The 11029-nt window shown below is 43.5% G+C and overlaps 1 long non-coding RNA gene across 1 annotated transcript; it reads right to left on the bottom strand.

The window, feature by feature from the left end:
- Positions 1-302: 302 nt before the first annotated feature.
- On the bottom strand, positions 303-6327 carry LOC138745745 (uncharacterized). Its single transcript, XR_011346476.1, has 2 exons — positions 5801-6327; positions 303-1488 (listed from the first exon to the last, which is right to left on the bottom strand). It is a non-coding gene; the product is annotated as an uncharacterized lncRNA (long non-coding RNA).
- Positions 6328-11029: the final 4702 nt, after the last annotated feature.

Genomic DNA, 11029 nt, shown 5'->3' with positions numbered 1-11029 from the left:
GACAAGATGTCTGTCATGCAGCGAGCGTCTAAGGCACTTCCTGAAATGGAGGATCTGAAACCATGGGAGGTTCTGGCCGGACTGAGGCCCGACTTCTGCTAGAAGGAGGAGAAAATAAGCAGGGATAATGTGGGGGAAGGGGTGGAGAGGGGAGGGGGTAGGGATGGCTTCCTCCGTTCACCTCCCCTTTCCTCCACCCCGTTCCCTGTCCTGCATAAACTTGTACTTCTCACTTTGTTCGTTTGAGATTGGTCACAGTGTTTAAGCTACCGAAAGAAAATAGACACCCGCACTGAGAGCAGTTCAGTTTATACAAAGGTTTATTACAAATTCAAAAGCTGATTTCAAACTACAATATGCAAGCCCTTCCCAATTATACTTATCAACGCCTGCACTGGTCCCAACTGCCGAAGCGAGGCAACGACTGCACACTTGTAGTAGGTTGTCGGGCGCCGGTAGCAGCTTCTCCACCTCCCTCGACCAGGATGTTAGCTGGACTCCAGAAATTCTTCTTCTTGCTGACAGATGTTGCCACCTCTCAGAGAGTCTCAAACTTCAGCAGCGGGACCATGGCTTATATTACCCAAAAACTGCTTACCCAAGCACCAATTCCCAGCACAGTAAGAAAGATAAGCGAGCAAGCTAGCATATTAGGCTTCGATTGAATAATATAAGCTTATCACTTTGAATACAATGGTTATTTTGCATCAAGGCTAGGCCTCTGACAGTCTGTGACCAAAACAAGTAGAAAGATTACATGTTCTTGGTACACAGATGTCCTCTTGTCAGATAACTGCATCTCTGGCCCCTTGGTGGAATTTAGCTTATGTCTGCTGATTGTAAAAAACAAGCAGGTTCTCAGCCTTGCAGAAGCAAAGTCTGCAAGAGTATAAAACACGGTTTAAATCTTCCATTACATTCCCCTCCCCATTTCCTTCCCCCGCTCGCCTCCCAGCTCCCCTCCCCCTTCCCATTCCCCTACTCCTAACTCTAACCCCTAACAAACCCTAACCTTAACACTACTGATACCCCCTATTCTCCACGTCCCCTAACTCTATCTCTTCCCCTATGCTGTCCCCTAACCCCACCCTAATCCTACACACCCACAACCCTACCCCTTACTCCTACCCTTACCCGCTTCCATTACCCCCTTTCTCCTACCCCCTTCCCCGACCCCTCCTTCCCCTAGGTTAAGGTTGGAAGGGGAAAGGGGGAGGGGGAAGGGGAGGTGAAGGGAGGAGAGCTGGGGTTAGGGCATAGGTGTGAGGGAAGGGCAAGGTGAGCAGGAGGGGGTTGGGATCGAGGAGGGGTAGAGGGGAAGGGGGGGAGTGGGTGACGGGACATGGGAGATGCAGGGAATGGGGTTGGCAGGGCCAGAGGGAGAAGAAGGGGAGGGATTCAGGACATCATGATGTTGTCCGACCTCTGATCAGCTGGGTTGCAATGTTCTTCTGGACTCGTGTCTTGTCTCTGAGAACGCTCCTTCTCCTGGGAAGAGAAATATGGGTGATAGAGATGCTGTCTGCGATGCCTGATCACGATGACTTTGGAGGGTCCCAACTCTTCCCCCTTCACCCCCCTCCCTACCCCTGCACACTAGGGCCTTTCCCCTTCCTCTGCTTTACCTGAGGAAGTGTGTTTTGGAGAAAAGCACGATCTATCTCTGCAGAGCTCAGAGCACCGTGTCTCCATCAGGCAACACCCTGGTTCACCACGACATGGCAGCAAGATGCTGGACAAATCATGGATGGATTGGTCGAATCCCTTCAGCTGACCCATATGAACCTACCCCACAACGATATTACCCTTCCCTCCCTCACACCAGTACCTTCTGTTTTTCTTTTATTCCTGTCCCCATATTAAAATAATTTTCATGCCTTTTATGGACCAGCCTCCGCTACTACCCCTGGCAATGCATTCCAGGCACCCACTACTTTCTGTGTGAATAAAATGTACCCCTCACATCTTTCCTAAAGTTCCCTCCTCTCACCTTATTTAGACGACTTCTGGTATTCTCGCCCCAGGAATGCACACAATATGCCAAGTGTGGTCTGACTCGAATTTTATACATCTGCAACATTACCTCTCAGTTCTTGAACTTATCCCCTGACTCCTGAAAGCCAGCACACAATACACCATCTTAAACTCCCTCTCAATTTTCACAGCAACATTGAGCGATTTATGTAGCAGGATCTAAATATTTCTCTGTCCTGCACACTGTTCATAATCCTGCCATTAATCAAGTGCTCTGCCCTCACGTTCTTGTAATTCGCATTTAATAAAGAAATTGGTCTATATGAAGCTACTTTTAATGGGTCTCCAATCTTCTTTGGAATAACTGTTATTCGTGCCCTTGAAACTGACTCTGGAAATAAACCTGTACCAGTTGCTTGTTTAAGTACATCTGATTTACAGGATTGAACTCCATCTGTCACTTCTCTGCAAACTGGATGACCTATGACAACCTTCTATACTGTCTACAACATCTCTACCTCTGTGTCATCCCCTGACGTACCCACCCTTCCACTCCCATCATCATTCATAAAAATCACAAAGAGCAGGGGTCCCAGAGCAGATCCCTTTCGAGCGCCACTAGTCATTGTTCCATCTACTACTACCCTCTGTTTACTGCAGACAAGCCAATTCTGAATCCACACAGCCAAGGCTCCATGCCTCCTGACATTCTGAATGAGGCCACTGTGAGGACCTTGTCAAGCACCTTACTAAAATCCACGTGCAGCGCATACACACCTTGACCTTCATCTATTTCCTTTGACACCTCCTCGAAATACTCAATTTGACTGGTGATGCAGGACCTGCTCCTCACAAAACTATCCATGAGTTTCCCCAGCATGTTTGTGCATTGCCCTCGGACCCAGAATCTGCAGACTTCCTGGCCAGTCCCTCCCTTACCCCTTCCCAGAGCTTCCGCATCCATTACAACATTAAGCATTGCTGCCCAGTACTGCCCAGTACAGACCTTTGTAAACGTTCTCCACAACCAACTAACCCTTACCCGTACCACACCCATAACTATGGGTGGATTAAATATCCAATTAATTTCTTTCTGAAGTAATGTATCATGAATTTGATGTTGATTCCAATTTTGAATAACTTTTCATAATTCTCGTTCAGCTCCTTTAAAGTTAGATCCATTATCAGAACATAATTTTTTTACTTGACCATGTCTAGGAATAAAACGCTAAAGAACATTAATAAAAGAGTCTCTGTCAAGCAATGACGCTACTTCAATATGAATTGCTCTCATAGTTAAACAAGTGAAAATAACTCCATATCGTTTTTCAACACTTCGTCCTCACTTTACTTGCAAAGGACCAAAATAATCAACTTCCACGGATGTAAATGGGAATTCATCAGGTGAAACTCTGTCCTGTGGTAAATCTGCCATTTGTTGTTGTCCAGGTTTTCATTCTCTCTGTTAGTCACAAAGAGATGAAACCTCATGATTTCATTATTAATATATTTAAGCACTGATATTCTATCAGTCCAAAACACAGGATCTGCTAACTCCATCTGTAATTCTCTTCTTAACATAGCGTCCATTTTGCTCGCCATAATAGCAGCAGTCAATTCCATTCAAGGTCTGATGACTGACTTTAATGGAGCCACTCTGGCTTTTCCCATTACAAATCCACCATCTACTCGCACTTATTTATTTATTATTTCACAGGACTCAGTAACTGACAGGATCAAAACCACCTTCACTTACATCAGAAAAATGGTGTAAATGAGCAAATGTGGCCACTCCAAAGTCTGTTGACGTCAAAACTTCCAAGTATTTGAAGACGCTCAATCTAATTTTTCCAATCTTGTGCAATGGATTCTGGATTAGTTTCATCCCATCCAAATTTTCTTCTGCACAAAACTGGTATTTGGCCGGGCTGATCATTAGGTTGAATTCGGCCAGTCGGGAGAAGAGGGTGTGCAGGTGAGACTTGTGTTGTGTCCAGTCTCTGCTGGCGACAAGAATGTCATCCAGATAAATGAACACGAAATTCAAATCCCTGCGCACCGTATCCATGAGGTGCATTATGTCTGGGCGGTGTTCGTGAGCCTGAAAGGCATGCATAAAAATTCGAACATGCCGAAGGGGGAGATGATGGATGTTTTGGGGATGTCATCTGGGTGCAATGGGATTTGATGGTACACGCACACCAGATCGACCTTGGAGAATACTCTCACACCATGCAGATTGGCCATAAAGTCCTGAATGTGAGGGATGGGGTAACGGTCAGGTACTGTCATGTCATTAAACCGTCGATAATCTCCGCAGGGGCGCCAGCCATCGGAGGCTTTTGGGACCAGGTGGAGCAGCGAGTCCCAAGGACTGTCGGATGGACGAATGATCCCCAGTTCCTGCAGATGCGAGAACTTCTCTTTCGCTATCTGGAGCTTATCTGGTGGGTTTAACAGTAATGTACGATAAACTGTATCAGACACTGTGACACCAGGTTCACAGTTGGGAGGATATTTAACGGTGAGATACAGTAGACTTTGGCAGATACTTTGACACCAAGTTTTCAGTAGTGAGAAGGTTTAACAGTAATGCATGATAAGCTGTGGTAGATACTGTGATACCAGGTTCACAGTTGGAAGAAGTTTTTACGGTAATGTAATATTAACTGTGGCAGATAAAGTGACACCAGGTTCACATTGGTGCAAAGTTTATGGTGATGTACGGAAGACTGATGCAGATATGGTGACACCGCATTCACAACGAGGAGAAAGAATATCAGTGATGTGCAATAAACTGTGGAATATACTGTGACTCCAAGTTTACAGTGGGGAGGTTGAACTGTGATGTACGATAAATGGTGGAAAAAACAGTGATGAATGGGTCAACTTGGGGAGAATGTTTAACGGTGATGTACAGTCGACGACTTTGGCAGATACTGTGACACTGTGTTCACAGTACTGAGAAGGTTTAACAGATATGTATGGTAGAATAAGGCAGATTCTGTGACTCCAGGTTTACAGTGGTGAGAAGGTTTAAAAATGATGTACAATAAACTGGCAGATACTGATACTTGGTTCACAGTGGGGAGGAGGTTAATGGTGATGTATAGGAGACTATGTAGATACGTTGATACTGGGCTCAGAGTAGGAAAAAAAAGCTTTATTGGTGATGTATGGGAAACTGAGGCAGTTACTGTGACACTGGGTTCATAGTGGGGAAAATGTTTGACAGAGCTGTACGATAACCTTTGGCGAATAAAGGGACACCAGCTTCATATTGGGGAGAATTTTTAATGATGATGTACACTAAACTGTGGCAGATACAGTAACACCAGGCTCACACTGACGAGAAGGTTTACTGGTGATGTACGGTAGACTGGCAGGCTCTGTAACACCGAGTTCACAGTAGTGAGAAGGTATAATAGTGATGTACGATAAACTGTGGCAGATACAGTAAAACCGGTTTCACAATGGGGAGAAGGTTTAATGGTGATGTGTGGTAAACTTAGGCTGATACTTTAACACCAAGTTAACAGGGTGAGAAGGTTTAACGTTGATTAACGGTAGACTGAGACAGAAACTGAGAGACAACATTCACAGTAATGTGAAGGTTTAAAAGTGTCATAAACTATGTCAGATACTGTGACAAGATGGTGCAGAGGGTAGACGTGTGGTTCCACCCTTTCGCAGTTAGACTATTAAATGCTCGATTTTAAAAGTTGTAAAAGTGATTAAAAATACTGTTTATAGACTTTGGAATAGTGGAGGATCGAAATGGCTGCAAATGTGAAAAAATCGAAAACTCAGTTACAGAAGAAATTACCTTACAAAAGTGTTGAAGAACTGAGGCCAAGTTCAAGTTGAAGTAACAGAGTTGTCGACTGGAGTCTCCAAGCCTCAGAGGATTCCTGCCCGGCTAAGTATTTCGTCGGCGCTAGCTTAGCGATGAATTCAGCGGTTTCGACTCGTGCACTCGTGAACACAGGCGTGAGGGCGAGCCAGCTGAACGAGGACAGGCACGTGAGCCTGCAGCATTGCCTGGTGGTCAGGAGAGGTACAGTGTAGCATCAGATGACGCACCTGCGCAGTCGGTGGCCCTACCGGGCATGTGCAGTGCGTCAAGGGTATACAAACCTTTGGAGAAGGTGTGGGCTGTGGGGGAGCCTGAGCGACGGTGAACTGACGAGGTCGCTCACTGTTGAGGTAGGCATGCTGTTGTTGAGTGTCCAGACCTGCAGCCGCACTGGAAGAGGACCTACTGCTTTGGAACAAGAAGAGAGCTCAACTTCATTAGAATTTGAAGAACTGGGGACTGCGGCAAAAGAAGGTCAGCCTCAAAGGCAGGTGATGGATCCTGGACTGGATTCTGTGTTTCCAATTCTGGAAGGGATTGCTCAACTCATGGAAGATATGGCAAATATGTCAATGCAGATGACTCATCAGATGACTCAAGGATTTTCGAAATGAAAACTAAAATGAACACTGTGTGTGAAGAAATAACTTTTATGAAGCAAGATATTAATGTAGTTAAGAGTGATGTTACGAGATGGACACGATCAGTGGATACTGTGCAAGATCATTTTAAAAAGATTGAGGAGGCTTTCTTGAATGCAAGAGTCAAGTGGAGCGTAATAGAGAAAAAATGGAAATAGTGGAAGATCCTTTTGTAGATTGGGGGATTCAGAAGAAGGAATTATTGAAGAAGTTTGACTCATTAGAAAACCAATGTCGTAGAAATAATGTTAAGATAGTAGGTCTTCCGGAAGATATGGAAGGTTCGGATCCGGTGAAGGTTTTGAAGAAATGGATCCCAGAAGTGAAGGGCAGGTAATTCGTTCCAGATGGACTGGAATTAGATCGAGTGAACAGAGCGTTAAGGAATAAACCGTTTCCAGGCCAATTACCACGAGCAGTTTTGATTCGCTGTTTTAAATAACAAGACAGAGAGGTGATACTCCGATTGGTGGTGCAGAAAACATGGCAAAATCAGACTCCACTGATGGTTCAAAATAATAGGGGTTTTTTAATGCAGATCTGAGTCAAGAAATTATCAGAAGAGACCGAGAATTTAATTCAGCCTAAGAAGTATTGTGGCGAAAGGGATATAAATTTGCTTTTCGTTATGCGGCAGTATTGAAAGATTTTTATGGGAATTTTCAATATCAGTTTTTTGAGAATGACCATGATGCTTTAATATTTGCTAATTCATTGCCAGATGTACGAGGAAATGGGTGATCGTCACCATTGTCACCAAAGGGAAGGGTCAATGGGAATGGAAATGGGAAGATTGGAAAATATGGAAAGAATGGGAAAAAAGTTGAATGGATGCAAAGTCTTCTCGATATTGACGATCCGGAACAATCATTGGGACTGGAATCACTGGGTTGAATGTTTTTGTTTCAGGACTTTGTGAAAGTCTGCCTGGGGGTGGGTGACACTGAGTCCTTTAGTCACCTGCTACTTGTGGACTTTACCACACCCAGATTTTTAGGGGGCTACTACTTTTGAGTATCTTGTTTTGGGATTGATGTTTCTCTTTTTTTTGGAATTTTTAAAATAGGTGGGATTCGAATACAGTGAGACTTAGAAGGGGAGTATTATTTTATAGTAGGATTCACATTTGTGAGAAGGTTTTAGAGTGATATAATATGAACTGTGTCAGATACTGTGACACTAGGTTCACAGAGCGAGAAGGTTTAACAGTCATGTATGGTATGTTGAGGTAGATAATTTGACACCAGGAGTAAAGTGGGGATCAGGTTTAACGGTGATGTACTGTAGACTGAGGCAGATACTGTGACACCAGATTCACATGAGAATAACGTTTAATGGTGATGTGCGGTATGTTGAGGTAGATAAAGTGATACCAGGTGCACAATGGGGATAATGTTTAATGGTGATGTATGGTAGACTGAGGCAGATACAGTGACACCAGGTTCACAGTGGGGAGGAGGTTTAATGGTGATATACGGGAGACTGAGGCAGAACTGTGCCACCAGGTTCACAGTTGGAGAAGGTTCAACAATGAGGTAGGGTAGACTGAGACAGTTATTGTGACACTGGGTTCACAGAAGTGAGGAAGTTGAAAAGTAATGTCCGATAAACTGTATCAGATACAGTGACACCCATTCACAGATGTGTAAAGGTTTAACGATGATGTATGGTAGACTGATAAGAGATACTGAGACAATGGGTTCACAACATTAACACAGTTTAACAGTCATGTACAATTAACTGTGTGAGATACTGCGACACCAGGTTCAGAGTGGGGAGATGTTTTAACGGTAAAGTACAGTAGATGTTGGCATATACTGTGACGCTGAGTTCAGGGCAGTAAGAAGGCTTAATGGTGATGTGCGTTAAACTGAGGCAGATACTTTAACACCAGGTTCACAGGAGGAAAAGGTTTAATGTTTATGAACGGTAGACTGAGGCAGAAAATGTGAGATGGATTCCACAGTAGTAAGAAGGTTTAACAGTGATTTACTTTAAACTGTGTCAGATACTGTGACATCATGTTCACATTGGGGAGAATGTTTAACAGTGATGTACGGTAAATTGAGATGGATACCGTGACACCGGGTGAACAGTGGGGAAGAGGTTTATCAGTGATGTACGATAGACTGAGATCAATCCCGTGACACCAAGTTCACAGTAGTGAGAAGGTTTAACGGTGATGTACGGTAGACTGAGGCAGATACTGTGACACCAGGTTCACTTTGGGGAGAAGGTTTAATGGTGATATACTGTAAATTGAGATATATACCGTGACACCAGGTTCACAGTGGGGAGAAGGTTTAACGGTGATGGACGGTAGACTAAGGCAGATTCTATTACACCAGGTTCACAGGGGGGGGGGAGAAGGTTTAACGGTGATATACTGTAAATTGGGATATACACCGTGACACCAGGTTCACAGTGGGGAGAAGGTTTAATGGTTATGGACTGTACACTGAGGCAGATTCTATTACACCAGGGTCACAGAGGGGAGAAAGTTTAACATTGATGTACGATTAACAGTGTCAGATACTTTGACATCAGTTTCATATTGGGGTGGCAGGCAAAGTGACACCAGATTCAGAGTGGAGAGAGGTTTAATGCTGATGTATGGACGACTGAGATCATTACTGTGACATTGGCTTCACAGCAGTGAGAAGGTTTAACAGTAATGTACAATACACTGTGTCAGGTACTGTGACACCAGGTTCACAGTGGGGAGAATGTTTAATGAGATGTATGATAAACTGTGGCAGATTCTGTGACAACAAGTTCACAGTGCGGAGAATGTTTAATGGTGATGTACAGTAGACTGGGACAGATATACTGACGCTGGATTCACTGTAGTCAGAAGGTTTAACAGTGATGTACAATAAACTCTGACCTATACTGTGACATCAGGTTCATATTGGGGAGAAGGTTCAACAGTGATGTACGGTAGAGGGAGGCAGATACTGTGACACCAGGCTCATTGTATTGTTCATTTATCTAATTTATATGCTCCATTTTTTTGTGGCAACTTCCAAACATTCCATAAACTTCTATTCTAATCAGATTTTGTTCATTTAAATAGGTCACCACTAAAAGCCCAAATTGTTTGGTCTCTTAAGTACGCTGCACAAAATTAAATTCTTTACCTGGGTTTGGTTCAACGGCATTTCAGTCTGCTTCATTATTTTTTCAGCCCCTCGTTTTGTGCTTTCTGCTTTGCCCAGCCGATTCGCCAAATGGGCATCCAACTCTGTCTTCTCAGCTTGACGCAACGTCTCCTCTGTAAACTTAAGCAAACCAAGAAGACTGAAGTTAAAATTTTCACATTGGCATTTTCAAACACAAAAATGACGCTGTGAGTTGCAATTTCACATCAAAATCCCACTTACTAAACTTGCAAACAACTGAATCGCATCCAACAGCTGGAAAATTGCAAGAGAGCTGCTTGGTTAAAGCAAAAATTCCACCCAGTCACTCCATTAAAGGCCTCCAAGTTAAAAACAGATAGCAACCTGAAAGTTAAGTACAAAGATCTGTATCAGGAATATTAACGGGCTTTTTAAAAAAAATCATTTCCACTATTGAAAGAAAACTCCTCAGGGAACACCAAGTTCTTGTTGAACAATTCCTGTTGTATTCCTCAAAATGGTTTGAATCTTGATTTCAAGCAGAGTCACTTGGTGAAATTGTTGGTCCAGAACAAACCCTGCCCACACACTCCCTTAAATACCTGCAAAGTCGTGGCTCAGCTCTGCTCCATGCTAAAGCTATAAAGCTTTTCGGAAGAGATAATGGACTTCAGATGCTTGGACGTTGAGTCACAAAAACATTAATGATTCCCTGAACAACACACCTCTATCTGAAAACCAACAAGAACCTTCCCGAGTGGTAAATATCAACAAGACATAATATCATGTAACCATTGTGTTTGTGTCGTTTGAGAATTGCATTTCCATTCAATCAGAATTAGAGTTTTGGGTGCCGTATTTGAGAAAAGATGTGCTGTTGTTGGAGAAGGTCAGAGATGATTTACTGGAATGATATCAGGAATGAAAGGGTTAGTGTATGAGGAACAATTGTCGACTCTTCGACTGTACTAGTTGGAGTACAGAAGGATAAGGGTGTCCTCAGAGGCATTTCAAATGCTAGAAGGCCTGGACAGAGTACATATGGCAAAGATGTTTCCCATGGTAGGGGATTCTAGGACAGGAGAGCATAATTTCAGGATAAAAGGGTGTCAATTTAAAACAAATGTGGAAAAATTGATTTTGTCAGTGGGTCCTGAAACCCACGTGAGGTCATTGGCTGTATTTAAGGCAGAGATTAACAGGTATTTGATACATCAAGGAATTAAGGGTAATGGGGAGAGAGCTGGGCAGTGGGGCTGAGTGGGTGAATGGTGGAACAGACTTGACGGGCCTACTTCTGCTCCTATATCTTGTGATCTATATCCTGCTGAAGAACTAGACAACCCTCCTCTTGTATTCCATTCTTAGAAAACATTCTGCATCGTGGTTTTATGTCACATGAACCCATTTCAGATTGAATCCCATGTTACAAATAA

This window comes from Narcine bancroftii, chromosome 11 (assembly GCF_036971445.1).
Source record: "Narcine bancroftii isolate sNarBan1 chromosome 11, sNarBan1.hap1, whole genome shotgun sequence".
Taxonomy (NCBI): Eukaryota; Metazoa; Chordata; class Chondrichthyes; order Torpediniformes; family Narcinidae; genus Narcine; species Narcine bancroftii.
This window is presented reverse-complemented; position numbering and strand designations above follow the sequence as displayed.